Source organism: Triticum dicoccoides, chromosome 1B (assembly GCF_002162155.2).
Source record: "Triticum dicoccoides isolate Atlit2015 ecotype Zavitan chromosome 1B, WEW_v2.0, whole genome shotgun sequence".
Lineage (NCBI taxonomy): Eukaryota > Viridiplantae > Streptophyta > Magnoliopsida > Poales > Poaceae > Triticum > Triticum dicoccoides.
The window spans coordinates 75,982,857-76,002,630 of NC_041381.1; positions in this window are offsets into that span (position 1 = coordinate 75,982,857).

Below are 19,774 nucleotides of genomic sequence, written 5' to 3' on the forward strand. Positions count from 1 at the left end.
AGATCGTGTTCCCCTTATTCCGGGATTCTCATCAATACAGACGTGGGTAACCCAACCGCGCCATTGATGGTGGCGCTTGGGAGATAAGCGAGTTTTACCAGGCCGGTGGGGGACGCATAATCTTCGTCCGCCTATATATAAGGGATAAGGAGTTACCTTCTCACCTACGCCTTCTTCCTCCTTTGCTTACCCATCTCCGCGCACTCAAGCTCCAACGCCCAAGCTCGCGCATCTCGCCTCGACCCTCTCCGACCATGTCCGGAGCGGGAGGCAAATGGTTGGCCTCCACCGTCAAGGAGGAGCACATCACCAAGCTGCGCAGCGCCGGATACCTTTTCGGTGACATCGCGCATCGGCTGCCCGACGAGGGGCAGCTCATCCCCACCCCTGGGCCCCATGAGAGGGTTGTTTTCCTCCCCCACTTCCTCCGCGGACTGGGTTTTCCTCTTCACCCTTTTGTCCGGGGGCTCATGTTTTACTACGGCCTGGATTTCCACGATCTGGCGCCGAACTTCATCCTCAACATCTCGGCGTTCATCGTCGTGTGCGAGGCCATCCTCTGCATCCGGCCCCACTTCGGCCTGTGGCTCAAGACCATCAACGTCAAGCCGAAGGTTGTGAAGGGCACGCAAGCGGTATGCGGAGGCGCCATGTTGGGCAAGTTGCCCAACGTCCTTTGGCTTGAAGGGGCCTTCGTGGACTCCGTCAAGGGATGGCAATCGGGGTGGTTCTACATCATCGAGCCACGCGAACCCACGTGGGCGGCGGCCCCCGAGTTTAGATCTGGCATCCCCACGCAGCTCACCTCCTGGAAAGAGAAGGGCTTGTTGTGGGGCAATCCGAAGGAGCTGACGGGACTCCGAGCCTGTATCCAGAAGCTGGTGAGCCATAAGCTCAGGCTCGTCGACGTGGTCCAAGTCATGCTCATCCGCCGGATCCTCCCATGCCAAGAACGGGCATTCAATCTGTGGGAGTTCAATCCGGAACAGCACCAGGCGCTAAGCGGGCTCTTCGACACGACGTATGAAGGCGCCTGGAGGGTGCTGTTTAAGGGCGCCGAAGCCCCCGCATCCGCGACGGAAGATCGCGGATTTCGCTCGCAGCATCCAGCTGACAAGGTAAGTGATTCGACCCATTTACGGGACACTTGTGGTAAATAGATTGATTCTAGGAGGGTCTCAATCTTTCTTTTCCTTTCGCAGGAATGGATGGAGAAGGCCGAGCAGCTCATCTGTCCGGCTCCCATGCCAGAAGACCCAGTGAACGCCCGTCTAGCGGGGCTGCTGGTTCCGGCACCGCACGTGGTGCCGGAGAAGAAGGCCAAGAAGGCGGCCACGGGGACTCGAAAGAGTTCCCGTAATTAGGCGTCCGACGACGAGGCGGACTCCTCCCCCGAAGACGAGGAGGAGGAAGAAGACTCTCTCCCGGAGGAGGGAGACAGGAAGAGGAAGGCTTCCCCAATAGGGGAGGCCGAAGGGTCCAAGAGGGGGAGAACTATTCCCCCGAACAGCTCCGCCAACACCGACGTTGGCGAGGAGGAGTGGCCTTCAAGGGCCAGGCCTCCGGCGAGATCGTAAGTATCCGGATCCCGGATATGCAATTTATTTCGTGTCACGTAGTGTCCTACTAACGCCGCGTACTGTCCGCAGTCCGGCCGATGATGATCTCCCCGCTTCTTCGAGCGGGTCGTTGGCCCCGTCGGATGTGGATTCACTTCCGATGGCCTCTACTCCCCGCGCCGATGAGGACGCCGAGGTGGGGTCCCGGAAAGGGACCCATCAGGAGGAGGCTCCGGAGGCGTCGCAGGGCAGCCTCCCGGACTTTGCGCCGGACACTACGACGGAACCTGCAGTGGTTCCAGAGTCCCGCAGGCGGCCCCTTCGAAAGAAGGGCAAGACCGTGACACGGGCGGCCCCCGTCCAACCGGAGGCGCCAGACAACTTGTTGGAGGCGCTCAAAGGCGCTTCCATCAAGGAAGAACACCGCACTATCATGAGTGCAGTGATTCAGAAGGTTCAGCTTGCCAAGAGCGGGCTGACCGAAGCCTGTAGCAGCCTTCTAACAGGCTTTGAGGTAAGAAGTTGAAATTATGTAATGTAATACCGCATAGACAGTAGCCCCTGATGCTCAGTCTGGTGTTCGGAAAGAAAAGCCGGACTGAGGATCTAAAAAGATATACGCATGGTTGCTTGAAATATGTAAATATGGGTTTGCAGGATGCGCTGCTGACCTCTGCCACACTGACTGCGGAGGTCAGTGCATTGAAGCAGGATCTCGAGCGGTCCGAGCGAGAGCTCGGCCATGCCAAGAAGCAGCTCGAGGACAAAGAAGGTGAGTAACACCACTTTGAACATTTACCTTAAAGAAAAGGATTTAGGTTGCAAAAAATTAACAAGGATAATGTGGGTATTGCAGGGGCCACGAACAAGGTGGCAGCCCTGAAGGAGGCTGTGTCCGCGGCCCAACGCAGTGCGGCCGCGGAACAGGCAGAGCGAGAAAAGCAGGAGGCACAGGTGGCGGAAGTTCGGCAAGAGCTCCAGGCTCTCATGGAGAAGCATGAGAGCTTGGAGCGTGACTCCAAGACTCGAGAGTCCGAGCTTGCCTCGGCTCTCGAAAGTGCCAAGTCCGCCAAGGCCGAGGCCCGTAAGGCCCTTCAGGAGGTTGAAGATGTAAAGAAGATAGCGGCGGGTAAGGCATTTTTCATGCAAAGCAAGCATGTTAATGTAAACTACCTGACACTTACCCGCATTCGGAGCTCTCCAGGGGCGTTTGCAGATCTGCCGCGTAGTGTGTCCGATGCCGCCGCATTCTATCGTGGCGAGGAGGGGAGCTCGACGAAGAAGGTCTTCTGGTCTCAGTACGCTGAGGCCGGCCATCCGGTGCCCCCAAGCGACCAGCTGAAGCAGCTGGTCGAACTCCACAAGGTAGCTGAGGAGGCCATGAAGGGCCTTATAGTCCGGCTGTGGCCTGGACAGGCCATGCCTGGGAGCTACTTCGGCCTCGTGCGGCGGCTGGTGGATGCGTGCCCTTGGGTGGAGGTCATCAAGCGCTCCGCCTGTATTGAAGGTGCTCGTCGGGCCCTTGCCTGCACATAGGTGCACTGGGGCAGGCTGGATGCGGAGAAGCTTCTCACTGACCCGCCGCCACCGGGCAAGGAGTATCGTACGCCCGAAATGTATTATAAAACTGTCCTGAAGGGAGCCCGCGATATTGCGTATGAATGCCCCAAAGATGTAATTTTTGAGTAAACTCGCTATGTATTATCCTGTGCGCTGAAAACTTTGTTCACATGCGCATTAAGCAACGCTTGTTTAATTTAAAATATTACCTTCTGTGCGGCCGTTTATAAAATCTGAGAGATGGCAAGTCGTTGGCTTCAGCCCCCGAGCCGCGAGTGCTGGGGTGTTCGGGATAAACTTGAGCACTCTTGTTCCCATTTTTGGGTCCATCTAGGGAGGCGCTCAACACAACGAACAAGGCAACCGAACTTATAATGCTTGAACACTCTCACTTAGCCATAGAATTCTATAATTTTAAATTTCGGCGAAGCCCCTGGTATTCGGAAGACCGAATCCGGGGCTCTATCCACGCCTTCGTCGGACATTTATCCGGAACTTCGCTCGAAGCGGCGTGAGTCTTTAAGGACTCGAAAAGACCTCTCGAACAGCGACCTGTCTCTCGCCTTATCATGCCGGTCAGTTTTAGCTTTCTCCACTGAGGCGCTCGCCCGGCTCAACTGGGGCGCAATCGCAGTGGTTCTCCCAGTGCCACCTTAGCCGACAGAACGGAACGTAAGGCACCAAAACGTGGGAGCCGGGCAAACCCAACTATTGACCCAAGACATGATTCGGAGAAGATTCATATAATTCTATAAGTTCGGGGTGCCGCACTTATGAAAGTGTTCGGACTTATCACACCATAATGTGGGGAACATAAGCCCCTGGTGTATTAGGCCGTACCAAAATATACGGGTGCAAGATGTCCTGTAATGAACATATATATAAAAAGTAATGTGATTGCAGTCGAAAAGTGCTGCATTATTTATTAAAGGAAGTCTGCTATGAGTGCGGACTGATACAAATAGTGCGGTAAGCAAGGGATTTGGACTAATTAAACATGTCCCCCTCCAGGGATGAGCTGCGGACTTGGTGTATATAATCGAATTTAATGCTCGTAATTGAGACCACCTGAGTGTTCGTCGCAGCCTTCTTTGTTCCCTGGCTGTTGCATCGTGAGTTCGGCAGATTTATCGCCGGACAGGGCCTCTGGTTAACGGAGTCCTGTGTATACAAAGAAGGAAAATAATAAAAAAAGAGTGGCACACTTGCGAGCCCCTGGTGTGGTCGAGCCGCACTATGGGTCCATTGTGATCGTGCCCCTTCCCCTGCGCCCATGGTATCTCCAAAGCATAATGATGTACGCGGAGGGTTGTTCTTGCAATCATGCGAGGGCGGGGGTTAGGGCCACATTGCTACACGTGCTCTGATCGTGCCAGGTGGTCTTGGTTGGTATTGCTTCGGGCGCGTTTTGCTGTATCCGGCCGCTTAACGACCGGACTCGAAAGTTGCCTTAAAAGGCTGCTCTGTACTTCTGCCGCGAGAGCCGCTATATGTTCCTCCGTTCGGAGGGAGCGTTCCGTATTTCCGTTGACCGTGATGACTCCACGAGGGCCTGGCATCTTGAGCTTGAGGTATGCATAATGCGGCACCGCGTTGAACTTTGCAAACGCGGTTCGTCCGAGCAGAGCGTGATAGCCGCTGCGAAATGGGATTATGTCGAAGATTAACTCTTCGCTCCGGAAATTATCCGGGGATCCGAAGACCACTTCCAGTGTGAATGAGCCCGTGCAATTGGCTTCCACACCTGGTATGACACCTTTAAAGGTTGTCTTTGTAGGTTTAATCCTTGAGGGGTCTATGCCCATCTTGCGCACTGTATCTTGATAAAGCAGGTTCAGGCTACTACCGCCGTCCATTAGGACTCTCGTTAGGTGAAATCCATCGACGATTGGGTCTAAAACCAATGCGGCGAATCCGCCATGGCGTATGCTGGTCGGATGGTCTCTTTGATCGAAAGTGATCGGACAAGAGGACCATGGATTGAACTTCGGGGCGACTGGCTCCATCGCATAGACGTCCCTTAGTGCGCGCTTCCTCTCCCTCTTGGGTATATGGGTTGCGTAAATCATGTTCACCGTCCGCACTTGTGGGGGGGAAACCCTTCTGTCCTCTATTGTTCGGCGGTCGGGTCTCCTCGTCGTCGTCGCTGTTTAGCCCCTTGTCATTGTGTTTGGCAATTAACTTGCCTGCCTGCTTGAACACCCAGCAATCTCTGTTGGTGTGATTGGCTGGCTTTTCGGGGGTGCCATGTATCTGGCATAAGCGGTCGAGTATTCGGTCCAAATTGGACGGACCCGGAGTGGTTCTTTTGAGTGGCTTCTTCCGCTGACTGGGTTTAGAGCCTCGGAATCCGGTGTTCACTGCCGTATCCTCCTTATCGTCGCCGTTAATGCGGCGTTTATTTTTGTTTCGACGTGACCTGCCGTTGTGGTCCTTAGTATCCGGACTGCCAAAATTTTTATTGAGGTTGTTGCTGCGAGCTAGCCAGCTATCCTCCCCCGTGCAAAAGCGGGTCATTAATGATGTGAGTGCTGCCATGGATTTCGGCTTTTCCTGTCCCAGGTGCCGGGCTAGCCACTCGTCGCGGATGTTATGTTTGAAGGCTACGAGGGCCTCTGCATCCGGACAGTTGACGATTTGGTTTTTCTTTGTCAAGAACCGTGTCCAGAATTGTCTGGTCGATTCCTCTGGCTGCTGAATTATGTGGCTTAGGTCATCGGCGTCTGGTGGCCGCACATACGTGCCCTGGAAATTGTCGAGGAATGCGGCTTCCAGGTCTTCCCAACACCCAATTGACTCTGCGGGCAAGCTGTTAAGCCAATGCCGAGCTGGTCCTTTAAGCTTGAGTGGGAGGTACTTGATGGCATGGAGATCGTCACCGCGGGCCATATGGATGTGAAGGAGATAATCTTCAATCCAAACCGCGGGGTCTGTTGTGCCGTCGTAGGATTCGATGTTTACGGGTTTAAACCCTTCGGGGATTTGATGATCCATTACTTCGTCAGTGAAGCATAGCGGGTGTGGGGCGCCTCTATATTGACCAATATCACGACGCAGCTCGAGAGAGCGTTGTCTGCTGTGTTCGGCCCGGCCGGGGTTATTGTATCCGGCGCGACGGTATTCGTCGCGGGTCGTGGGGCGCCCTCGTGATCCGTAGATGGATCTGGATTGCCTTGCTTTGTCCTCCAATACGTCTCGCAAGTCCGGCGTGTTCCCTCTTGGCTTCTTACCTTTGGAGCGATGCCGGGGTACGGTCTTTGTGGAGGGTCTGGATGCCTCTCTGTCGCGACCACGGGGTGGTCGGTCGGCCGTATCGTGTGCTGGTGATGAAGGTATGTATGCTTCCTCCTCTAATTGGGGGAGCAACTTGCGTCTGGGGTAGCTTTTGGAGGGGCGTTCGAGTTTAAACTCTTCGGCCGCGAGGACCTCGGTCCATCGATCGGCCAGCAGGTCCTGATCAGCTTGAAGCTGCTGCTGCTTTTTCTTTAGGCTATTTGTCGTGGCGATAAGCCTGCGTTTAAAACACTCTTGTTCGACGGGATCCTTGGGCACGACGAATTCGTCGTCGTTGAGGCTTGCCTCGTTTTCGGAGGGAGGTATATAGTTATAATCCTCGACCTCTTCGTCTGCCGCCCTCTCGTGGGGGCTTGCTTCTGCATCCTCCTGCGCTGAGTCCTGCTGGAGGGGATTATCTTCGGCACTCTCTGGGGTATTATTATCTCCTGTGCCGGAATCTCCATTCTTGCTATGGCGGGATTTAGAGCGGCGCCGCTGACGCCGGCGCTTGGGCTGTTTCTTTAAGGAATCTGCCTCCGCTGCTTCTTCGCCGTCCCCGTCTTTTGGGGTGTCCACCATGTATATGTCGTATGACGAGGTGGTCTTCCAGTGCCCTGTAGGCGCTGGTTCCTGTTCATCTCCGGCATCGTCGTCCATAGCATCGATGTCTTCGGAGTCGTAGTCTAACATGTCGGTTAGATCGTCGACAGTGGCTACAAAGTGGGTGGTGGGTGGGCTCTGAATTTCTTCGTCGTCCGTATCCCAACCATCCTGGCCATAGTCCGGCCAGGACTCTTCTGATAGCAAGAGATGCTTTAGTGAATTTAGGATGTCGCCAAAGGGCGAGTATTGGAAGATGTCCGCGGCGGTGAATTCCATAACCGGCGCCCAATCAGATTCGATTGGCAGGGGCGCGGGAGGTCCGGAGTCCGGCAAGGAGTCCGGCACCTCGGAATCACGAATTTCGCGAGGGACAAGGCTAGTGTTCGGCTCCATCGCTGTGGAAGTTGAAGCCCCCGAGGTGGCGTCCAACCACTGATCCTCGATCTGGGCGATCGACTCCGAGCTAAGAGTCGAAGCGGACTCGTGTGCGGCCACCAAGGCACTGTTCGGCAGCAGAGCTAGATCATGCCCATCGTAACAGTGCGGCGCGCTTGGCTATCGCTCGAGCCCGTCGAAGATCAAGTCTCCGCGGACGTCGGCCGTGAAGTTTAGGCTTCCGAATCTGACCTGATGGCCAGGGGCGTAGCTTTCGATCTGCTCTAGATGGCCAAGTGAATTAGCCCGCAGTGCGAAGCCGCCGAATACGAAGATTTGTCCGGGGAGAAAAGTCTCACCCTGGACATCATTGTTGATTGAAGACGCCATCTAGCCTATCGGTGACGACACAGAGGAACTCTCAATGAAAGCACCAATGTCGGTGTCAAAACCGGCGGATCTCGGGTAGGGGGTCCCGAACTGTGCGTCTAGGCGGATGGTAACAGGAGACAAGGGACACGATGTTTTACCCAGGTTCGGGCCCTCTTGATGGAGGTAAAACCCTACGTCCTGCTTGATTAATATTGATGATATGGGTAGTACAAGAGTGGATCTACCACGAGATGAAGGAGGCTAAACCCTAAAGCTAGCCTATGGTATGATTGTTGTGATGTATGTTGTGTCCTACGGACTAAAGCCCTCCGGTTTATATAGACACCGGAGGAGGCTAGGGGTACACAGAGTCGGTTACAATGGTAGGAGATCTACATATCCGTATTGCCAAGCTTGCCTTCCACGCCAAGGAAAGTCCCATCCGGACACGGGATGGAGTCTTCAATCTTGTATCTTCATAGTCTTGGAGTCAGGCGGACGATGATAGTCTGGCTGTCCGGACACCCCCTAGTCCAGGACTCCCTCAGGTCTCCTAGAGGATCTTGCCATTAAGCCGCCGCCCCGGCTTAATGTGTGAATATACCGGCGTTTTAAAGGATCCCTAGCGCCACTGTGATATTCAGTTGTCTGATGCTGAAATTGCTGAAGCCACCAAGGCGCTGCTGAATGAATCTTTGATAGATTGTAGTAAAACATGACTTAGTCCTCTCTGCACTTTCAACAAGCCGCCAGCCATAAGTGTTGTACATCTTTGTTCAACAACATTTTCAATAATTATGCCTGCTCATGATCTTTTCATCCTCAACAGGCCGATTCTCCATTCTGGAAGAAGAAGCCACAAGATAAACCAGCAAAGACGGCTCGTGTCAAGACCAAGGCTACCAAGAGGCCTGCTAAGAAGAAGACCATTGAGTCTGCTGATTCAAACTTAGATGATGACAAGGATGATGATGATGAGTCAGAGGTAGAACTTGACTCTCTTGGCTCATTTTTTATACACCTTATTGACAATGATTATGATCAAGATGATGCAAAAGCCAGTCGTGCAGGAGACACAGAGGTAATTATTCTTTCCTCCGGCTTAGAACCTCTGCCGACACAGAAAACCCGACAAACAAGCCGGAAAGTAAGCTCTTCTCACCCTCTAGCTCACTTGGATTCCAACTTTCTTTTGAAGAAACAACAACACGAAGCTCGCCGCACCACTCGGCATAGTGGTGGTATAGTTACTTCGTCCGGCTTACCAAACATGCCGGTTCGCAAACGCCGCCTAGAGGTCTTACATATTTCTGATATATTTTATCCCAAAGTGGGTCATTTCCGACAACCTCTTAATCCGTCTGATTCAAACTATCAGGGGATTTCCCATTCCTCCTCCGGCGAGTCAACCGGAACTCAAATCCCAACTTTCAAGACTGTACCTGGGTAAGGGTATATTCAATCATTCAAACCTTATGCCTGATCATTATACTGACCTCCTTATACTTCTTATTTTTAGGGGCCAGGCTAAACCCAACAAGAAGGTGAAGCTGATAAGTGCATTTCATATATATTATTGGCACTCAAATTTAGCATCTATCGTGATATATCCATCCATTCTTGCTATGAATTGTGATATATTTGAATGAAAATCATATAAAAGATCATTTACTCGTTACTTGTTTCTTTTGCAGAAAAGTGCGATGAGGCACTATAATCATCAAGAGTCCATCCATGCGGCTATTGAGAAGAGAGAAGGGCAGGAAAGAAGTGAACAAAGGGACATGAGCATCAAGGAAAGAAGACACCGGGGGCCAAAACTTAAGATGGAGGGGATCTACTTGGGAAGAAAGAAGGAAAGGAGAAGGGCCAAATCAGAAAAGTGGCAGACTAGAGGAGGGGTCAAAATCCCTAGCAGCAGCCCTGATCCCCTTTGGGCCTGGCTACTCAACTCTCTCCCTCACACCCCCTTCTCCACCTCCGGCCGCCGCCGCGGCCAGGCCGGCGTGGCGGCGCGCCACCAGCACCTCCCACCACATCACCACCTTGCGCCATCCACCAGCGCCACCATCTTCTTCTCCTCCCCCGAGTCCACCATCATCCATCCACACTGCAGCCACCAGCACCACAGCGCTTCCCCGCACCTCGCGCCCCTGCTGCTCTTCTTCTTCTCCTACGCGTTGCTGCGGCTCCTTCTTCCCTCGCCTTGCTGCTGCTCCTCCACTTCTCAACTCGAACCAGCTGCTCCTCTTCCCTGCTGTTCTTCTTCCCTCGCCTTGCTGCTGCTTCTCTCCTCACGCCCCCTACTGCTGCTCCCTTCCCTACCTTGCTGCTGTTGCTCTCTTTCTACCTCTCTATCTTCTCTGAATTTTCTGTAATAGGAGATGTGTAATGCTTTGTAATATTCAGATTTTAAGAGTGCTGGCAACCTGTATCTTGTTCTGTTTGGTAGTTGTAATATATAATGCTTGACTTATATAATGCTCTGTGATTGAGTAATCTGCTAGTATAATTGTGTGTTCACCTTGTTTACTAGTCCCTGTGCTAGTTAACTTTGCACGTGTTTGATTTTCAGTCCTTGTGTTAGCTCCAACACGTGTGATATATATATACATGTGTGTGTGCCTGTGATGTGATATGTTCATGTTCTGTCCTAAAACCTTGTTTCTTCCTCCATGTTATATATATGATCATGCCCTTTTTTTTAATTCCCTAGCCGTTTGATGATTGCTTGTGTCAGCATTTTATATTTCTCATGTAAAACGAGAATACCAAAAATATAATTGAAGATAATCTGAACCTCCTTTGCCCTTTTTGCATTTTCTTTGGTGATGATCTTTGGGTACAACCTTGTTTTGTGTAGGTTTATTTTCTTGCATTCATAATCTGAATTGTGTTACCTAGCTTTAGCCAAGCACGATTATCGATTTGCCTAGTCCCTGAGGAGAACACGACACTCGTAGTTTGGGGCGTAAAAACCCCGCTATACTTTCAATTGATCATTTTGGCGCCGTTGCCGGGGACTAGCATCGTGTGACTGTGTTAGGCTATAGACTAGGTTTTTCTTCTTTTTCTAGTTTGTGCCATATATTTGTGATATATCTCTAACCACTAACCCCTGTTCTAGTTAGTATCTTTTTTTGTTTTCTTTTCCTTTTTGCAGGTTAGAACTATCTTCTCGGTTATGGCTTACTATTCAGATCATCAGGCTTATGCGAGCAACACTACAAACAGCATGGAAAGTATTCAAGAACTGATAAGTAAGATTTCCCATCAATTAGATGATTTAGCTCAGCAGCGAGGAGTAGTTTTTGAGGATAGGCCTAGTTCTTATTATCCTTATTCCGGAGGCAATCCTTATGTTGCTCCTACATGCCATATTTGTGGATTTCAGGGCCATTCGCCCGCTGAATGTCAGCGTGGTTACTCTCACACTCCAGATTGTTTTGGCATGAGCTTCGCTCAAGAGCATAGCTCATACCAAAACAATTACTCACATGGGTGGCCTGAAAACCCGAATATGTCATATAGGAGCAACAACCCTGAGATCTCACTGTTTGCCTCTAGTTATCCAATGCAGGGATTTAGGTATGAAGAGGAGATCCACAACTATGCTCCACAACAGTCTTATTTAGCTCCTATTCATATACCTCAGCACCAGGAGATGTTGCCAATGGAGTTAAATGGTCCTCCATTTGGTCAACCAACACCTCAAGTGCCTACTCAAGATGAGTTCGATGACATAGACAAGCTCGCACTTTTGAGTCTCGGGTTCACTTGGAGTGCCGAGGATGATCCTATTAGGAAGGTTATACTAGATGAAATGAAGAAGATCAAGAGTGGGAATGAGCTAGTGGAAGAAGTAAAGAAGATTGAGAAGAACATCAATGCTGGCAGTACTATTTCTTCACAGCTTGAGCTGAGTAATTCTGGGATTCCCCTTGATACATGTGAGGTTCCAATTCCGTCACATCCAGCTGAGCAAGATAGCAAGTGCCTTGAGCATGAGATACCCCAGATTGAATAAGATGAACTAGAAGACAAGGAACAAGATGATCAAGAGCTGCAATTCCCAAGTGATCAAGTTGAAGACTCGTCATCTACTACTCCTGAAGAAGTACAAGAAGCTGCTGTAGATGAAGATGAAGAACCTGAGATTCATTGGCCTATTGTCATACATGAGTGTGATGTGTCAGGTTTACCCAATCCTCTTGATGACATGCTCCCTTGTGATTTCTTTGCTTCTAACTTGCATTGCATGATGCCATCACTTAAGGTAGATTTGAAAAACTATTTGCTTGGACATGATCATACACACCCTGTTAGTGGCATTACTCTCATTTGTGATGATCACAGTTACTTTCCTCGTGCTAGTTCTATGCTTAATGAAACATATCATTCCCATGCTAGTCTGGAGCTTAATGATACATATCATCCTCATGTTAGCATTGAGCTTACTGATTTCTACCATCCTAAACATGTGCTTTATAGCTATGCTTATGTAATTGGATATTCGATTGATGACTTGGAGGGTATTATCCCTACCACTTGCATTGTCTCTTTCGTTGAGTGCTCTTTCAGGTTCTTGCTTGTGCACGATCCACTACATGCTTACCAAGTTCGAGATGACATTCCCTGGGACCCTGGTGGACCTATGGCATGGGGATGAGGAGAAGCAAGGAGCACACATGAAGAGAGAAGCTGGAGCAGGCATGAGGATAGAGAAGCAAAAAGAGAAGAGTTGCAGTTCAGAGAGTGATTGTGCGAGACCTACATCATATAAGCCCGATGAGCTGTTTCATGACCCATTCTGAGTATATCATCCATTGATACATGCTGAAATCAAATGTTATTTGGGTTGCTTAAGCCATGTCTTAAATGTTGCCCCACTGAATTTTATTTGACATATGGTGCTTGATGAGAATATGCGAACTGATTGTTGAATGCCGTGTAAACTAGTGATCTACATATTGCTTGCTTTGCTGAAATTAGTGAAAGTTATTAGTTTTGAGTGCTCAAATCCCTAGTACACTAGAAAACTTAATCATTTTCTGCTTTTACCTCGATAAACCTAGATCATTAAGTGTCAGATGCTGAGTTTGTGCCTAATGTGTTCCCATTGAGAGCAATCACCTAACCACTATGGATTAGCATGCGATGTTCCCTAGATCGGTAGCATGTGAACCAGACATGGAGAAGTGATGATTCCTATTTTTGTGCTTATGCATTGTTCATTTAAGATAAGTAATAATGAATAAATAAGTCTGACTACCTACAGTAGCATGTCATGTTCCCGGGATCGGTGGCATGTGAAATCGGGTGCTTGGGCAGTAATTAATAATAAAAAATGTAATTGTCGAACCAGGTGTATACCATGTTCTCGAGATCGGTGGTATGTTCCTTTGGGGAGACAAACAAAAAAAACTAATAATTGGTCGATCCAGTTGTATACCATGTTCTCGGGATCGGTGGTATGTTCCTTTGGTGAGATCGATAATACGTTATCATTGCCTTACTTCTGTAAATAAGTGATTTGATCACAAGTTTATGTTCTTTTTTTGTGCTTGGGACCATGCTCTCTTTAGGAACCTTTGGCACAATCATCACTTGAACTTGTTGATCCACTTTTATCATTGTAAAAGTTTAAAATGATTGAGTCTACTAGTATCCTATTGCTTTGTAGCACTCTTGACCATTGATTTGCACTAGCTAAGTCCAAAGCATGCATTGTTTAGAGATCTACTTCACTTGGCATTCTCTAGTCAGCTCACTATTCACTATCTTGCTCTTTTCATATGCCTTTACTTGAGGACAAGTAAAGATTTAAGTGTGGGGGAACTTGATAAGTGCATTTCATATATATTATTGGCACTCAAATTTAGCATCTATCGTGATATATCCATCCATTCTTGCTATGAATTGTGATATATTTGTATGAAAATCATATAAAAGATCATTTACTCGTTACTTGTTTCTTTTGCAGAAAAGTGCGATGAGGCACTATAATCGTCAAGAGTCCATCCATGTGGCTATTGAGAAGAGAGAAGGGCAGGAAAGAAGTGAAGAAAGGGACATGAGCATCAAGGAAATAAGAAACCGGGGGCCAAAACTTAAGATGGAGGGGATCTACTTGGGAAGAAAGAAGGAAAGGAGAAGGGCCAAATCAGAAAAGTGGCAGACTAGAGGAGGGGTCAAAATCCCTAGCAGCAGCCCTGATCCCCTTTGGGCCTGGCTACTCAACTCTCTCCCTCACACCCCCTTCTCCACCTCCGGCCGCCGCCGCGGCCAGGCCGGCGTGGCGGCGCGCCACCAGCACCTCCCACCACATCACCACCTTGGGCCATCCACCAGCGCCACCATCTTCTTCTCCTTCCCCGAATCCACCATCATCCATCCACATCACGGCCACCAGCACCACAACGCTTCCCCGCACCTCGCGCCCCTACTACTCTTCTTCTTCTCCTACGCCTTGCTGCTGCTCCTTCTTCCCTCGCCTTGCTGCTGCTCCTCCACTTCTCAACTCGAACTAGCTGCTCCTCTTCCCTGCTGTTCTTCTTCCCTCGCCTTGCTGCTGCTTCTCTCCTCACGCCCCCTACTGCTGCTTCCTTCCCTACCTTGCTGCTGCTGCTCTCTTTCTCCCTCTCTATCTTCTCTGAATTTTCTGTAATAGGAGATGTGTAATGCTTTGTAATATTCAGATTTTAAGAGTGCTGGTAACCTGTAGCTTGTTCTGTTTGGTAGTTGTAATATATAATGCTTGACTTGTATTTCTAAAGGCTGTGAGAATTAATTGTCCTAGAAATCTTGCTCTGTGATTGAGTAATCTGCTAGTATAATTGTGTGTTCACCTTGTTTACTAGTCCATGTGCTAGTTAACTTTGCACGTGTTTGATTTTCAGTCCTTGTGTTAGCTCCAACACGTGTGATATATATATACATGTGTGTGTGCCTGTGATGTGATATGTTCATGTTCTGTCCTAAAACCTTGTTTCTTCCTCCATGTTATATATATGATCATGCCCTTTTTTTTAATTCCCTAGCTGTTTGATGATTGCTTGTGTTAGCATTTTATATTTCTCATGTAAAACGAAAATACCAAAAATATAATTGAAGATAATCTGAACCTCCTTTGCCCTTTTTGCATTTTCTATGGTGATGATCTTTGGGTACAACCTTGTTTTGTGTAGGTTTATTTTCTTGCATTCATAATCTGAATTGTGTTACCTAGCTTTAGCCAAGCACGATTATCGATTTGCCTAGTCCCTGAGGAGAACAAGACACTCGTAGTTTGGGGCGTAAAAACCCCGCTATACTTTCAATTGATCAGAAGCTGAACAAGCCGGCCCACGACTCCAATCCGTCTGAGCCGGATGCACAACAACCAACATCTTCCCATCCAAATGCAAAAGCCACCATTGATGATTCGCCAGCAGAAGACCAGAATGTTGACATTGACCAGATGAATGTTTACCCGTCCATCACCGATCCGCCAAGCCCCATCAAAACGGCCAGTCCTGTTAAGCCATTAGAAGAGAAGGACGATGATGTTACCATTACTGGGCATGGTTTCACAACTCTGGGTCATCCTGCTGTCTTATCCAAGCATAGCGCCAAAGAAGAAATTTTTGCTGAGGATAAAGGCAAGTGGAAGGTAGACTTAGAGACCTACACCCAGTTCAGCACCCAAGACACATCCACTCTGGCTACTTGAACCGTTTATACACCAGCGGTGACTTCAAAGCCGGCTTAGTAAACTTAATGAAGGAGCGCTATGAGGTAAATACCGCAACTCCTTTCCATACGAATATACTTCCATTAGCCACCAAGTTTATTGGACATGATAGAATAGAATGTGTTGTAAACTTCAATAGTTGCATAGATCAAATCCAGTAGCCCCCAAGGGTCGGTTTATGTTTTCAACATGAACCGAGACTTATAATAACAGTACTTCAACTCTGCATGTGTAGCCCCCAAGGGCTGACTTAATAGGTATGCTAAGCCGGGACTTTAAGTAGCAAGAATCAACGTTGCATCCGTAGCCCCCAAGGGCCGGCTTAATCAGTGATGAATAAGTGGGGACTAATCATCTTGTTTCAAAATCAACAACCCAATCTATAGCCTTCATAAACCGGATGACATCATTTGTCTGGGTCATAAATATGTCTTGAAACAAAGCAATAGGCATTAGCCCCCAAGTGCCAAGTATAATACTTGTATTGTGCTTGGGACTTTTAGAAAATTGTTTTAAAAAAAGAGCAATATGCATTAGCCCCCAAGTGCCAAGAGTAATACTTGTATTGTGCTTGGGACTCCAAAGAGTAATCATGATCGTAACCTTGTCTGTGTGTACTTATGTCATTGGCTGATTTGGCTGAAAAAGACTCATAGCTTAATGATCTTAAGGCCAACATCAAAACTCAGCAATTGGAGACATCCAAGGCCAAATCAGAACTGAAATCTGCTTTGGAGACTATTGAGCAGCTAAAACAGAACTTCAACTCTGAGAAAGATGGCTGGGAAACTGAAAAGGCAGCTCTATTGAAGACAGCAGAAGAAGTTGAAACCGTGCTTAAACCGGTGACTGAAGAATTATCTGGCTTAAAGCAGCAGATTAATATTATGTCATCAGACATCTTCGGTAAGAACATATCTCCCTTGCATCTTAATAATCATATTATGAATGGCTGCCGGCTTACCCATAACTTTACTGATACAGGTTCTCAGAGCACTAAGTTGGGCTCAGATATGCGCATCCGGCTTAAGGCTGTCTACACTCTTGTAGAGCAGTTATATACTGGTGCCCAACGAACCATCGCTGCTACGCTGCACAAGGAATCTCCTTCAACACTTATCAAAGATACACTGAAGCAATTATCCGTGCTGCCCAAAAGAATTGATGACTTAAAATGGGGAGCTGCCAGAGCCGGTGCCTTAACTGCCTTAAGCCGGGCAAAGGCATGGCAGGACGATCTTGACCCAGAAGATTTGGCCAACGGCTGCCCCCGTGTCAAAGAAGACGGATCTGACTTTAGTGCTAATGATTTTGCAGAAATAGCAAGAGCCATGCGTCCTTTAGCAAGCAAGCTGGCTGACGAAACCAGTCTATCCACATACTTGACGGCTTATGATGCTGACAACAAGAGAGTTAGCGCACCGGTTCATGAGCCAACAGATCTCATCCCGCCGATTCGTAAGCACACCTTTGCTCCTGACATTGATCCATCAAACCTCATTGATGAAGAAGCTGTATTTAGAGCATTGACCGGTATCAACTGGGCTGCGCGTGACTTCCAGCTGGTGGATAACCAAGGAGCTGAAGATGAAAAAGAAGCGTGGGATGACCCGGAGGCTTCAACCCACCCACAGTCATGAGCTGGTTTATTGAGCGTAATACTCCGCTGCACTGGTATCGTCAAAACACTTATGCTTGTTGGGCCATCAGATGCTTGTAATAGGCTAGTTAAACTTTGATCTGCCATGCCATCATGCATGTTTTGTTTTGCATGACACTGTTGATCCGCCAATTTAAGATCTGCCACTTATGCTTATAATGCCATCAATTTAAGTCTGTTCCTGCATACAAACAGATCACGAGTGCCCTGGTGGTTTACCGCAGGATGGGTCATAATACCCCATATAAAACCACTGGTGAGTAAAACAGTCCATAACCAGGGCCGGTTTAATCATTACCATATATAATCATAACAAAAATATCATACCTATGATATTTGCTCACGCTGCCGGCTTATCATACCAGTGCAGTAAGGGGTACAACCCAAAAGATGGAGCGCACAAAAACCTGTTCAATTTGACATATACCGCCAGCTTACAACGCCGTATGTAGCAAGGGGTAATATCCCAAGACTTAGAGCACAATGCTTCCAAGTATATAAGATCATCATACACTGGCGACTCATAGTCCAAAGCCAGGCCGGGTTAATAAACACCGGGTAATTTCATATATGAACCATAAGGCATCATAACCTTCATCGGATTTCAACCATGTATTAACAAGTCACAAAAGATGAATCTCAAAAAACTTTCAAATATAAATCAAAAGATAAAAACAAAGGCTTTTCATAGGCTGTCATGCCTAAAAATCAAGTGCTATCAAAGGGCCGCACAACCACTGAGTTAAACCTTCATGCAAACCTTATAAGCCAGGCCTCACATGACCAATCATCATTTTACCTTTGACAAGTTCAGGGTCTTAATAAGATTGACTGTCAAAAGTTCGGCGGGTCATTCCAGGATTACGTGGGCGGAGTGGCAGACTTAAAAATGTTGGATATCTCGGGTTTTTAGGTGAATACACCTGGCTTCCAAGCCTGGATTTCAAGCCTATTACAAGGGTCATAAAAACTCTTGTCCGTTGAACGAAGAGCCCCCAAGTAACAATTCATTCCATACATATAAGTTGAATCAACAAGGGTAGTCATAGCTATGCTCAATGAGCAGGAAGCCCCCAAATGTTTTGTAATCATGGCGTACAGGCCGGACCAAAAGGGTAGTCATAGCTATGCTCGGTAGCAGGAAGCCCCCAAGTGATCATGACAATAAAGACTCATTATTCTCATAAATGAAACGACAGAGCCCCTGAATTAACAGGGATGCCGGCCTTATTGTATTCATCATAATATATACATTGTAATAATATGTACATCACAAGAGCCAATGGCTCAGGTGTAATATGGCCGAAGATGAGAAACATTCCACGACCAGCGGGTCTCCTCCTCCAACGTGTGTGAGTCCTTGTGGTCTCGAACATCGATAATGTAGTATGACCCATTGTTCAGATTTTTGCTGACCACAAAGGGCCCTTCCTAAGGTGGGGATAGCTTGTGCATATCAGATTGATCCTGGATAAGCCGGAGCACCAAATCACCTTCTTGAAAGGTTCTGGTTTTAACCTGATGGTTGTTATAGCGGCGCAGATCTTGCTGGTAAATCGCCGAACGAGCCGCCGCAAGGTCACGCTCCTCATCCAACAGGTCAAATGCTTCCTGATGTGCTTTTCCATTATCAGCTTTAACATAAGCCTCCACATGGGCGAATCGTGACGGATGTCACTAGGGAGAACCGCCTTTGCTCTGTAAACCATGAAGAAAGGCGTGTAACCCATAGATCTGTTAGGGGTGGTGTTGATGCTCCATAACACAGAGGGTAATTCCTCCACCCAACAACACGGCGTCCTCTGCAGAGGGACCATAAGCTGGGGCCTGATGCCTCTCAAAATTTCTTGATTGGCTCTTTCGTCTTGACCATTAGACTGAGGGTGAGCCACAGATGATACGTGAAGTCGAATATGCTCACGTTGACAAAATTCTTTCATAGCACACTTAGTAGATTAGTGCCATTATCAGTTATAATGTTGTGGGGAAAGCCAAAACGGGAAATCACCTTTTTGATAAATTGGACCACCGTCGCCGCATCACACTTACTGACCGGCTCTGCCTCCACCCACTTTGTAAATTTGTCAACTGCCACCAAAAGGTGAGTCTTTTTATCCTTGGACCTTTTGAAAGGCCGAGCCATATCAAGCCCCCAGACCACAAATGGCCAAGCAATTGGAATCATCCTCAATTCTTGAGCCGGCACATGAGCTCGTCGTGAGAATTTCTGACAACCATCACATTTACTGACCAAATCCTCTGCATCAGCATGAGCCGTCAGCCAATAAAATCCATGATGAAAAGCCTTGGCCACAAGAGATTTAGAGCCGACATGATGACCAAAATCTCCTTCATGAATTTCACGTAGAATCTGACGACCCTCCTCTGGAGAAACACAACGTTGAAATGCCCCTATAACACTACAATGGTGTAGCTCTCCATTGACAATTGTCATCGACTTAGACCGCCGGGTTATCTGCCTGGCTAAAGTTTCATCTTTAGGTAACTCGCTCCGGGTCATATAAGCCAAATACGGAACTGTCCAATCAGGAATAGCATGAAGAGACACCACTAATTGTGCCTCCGGGTCAGGAATAGCAAGATCTTCCTCTGTAGGCAACTTAACTTAAGGGTTAT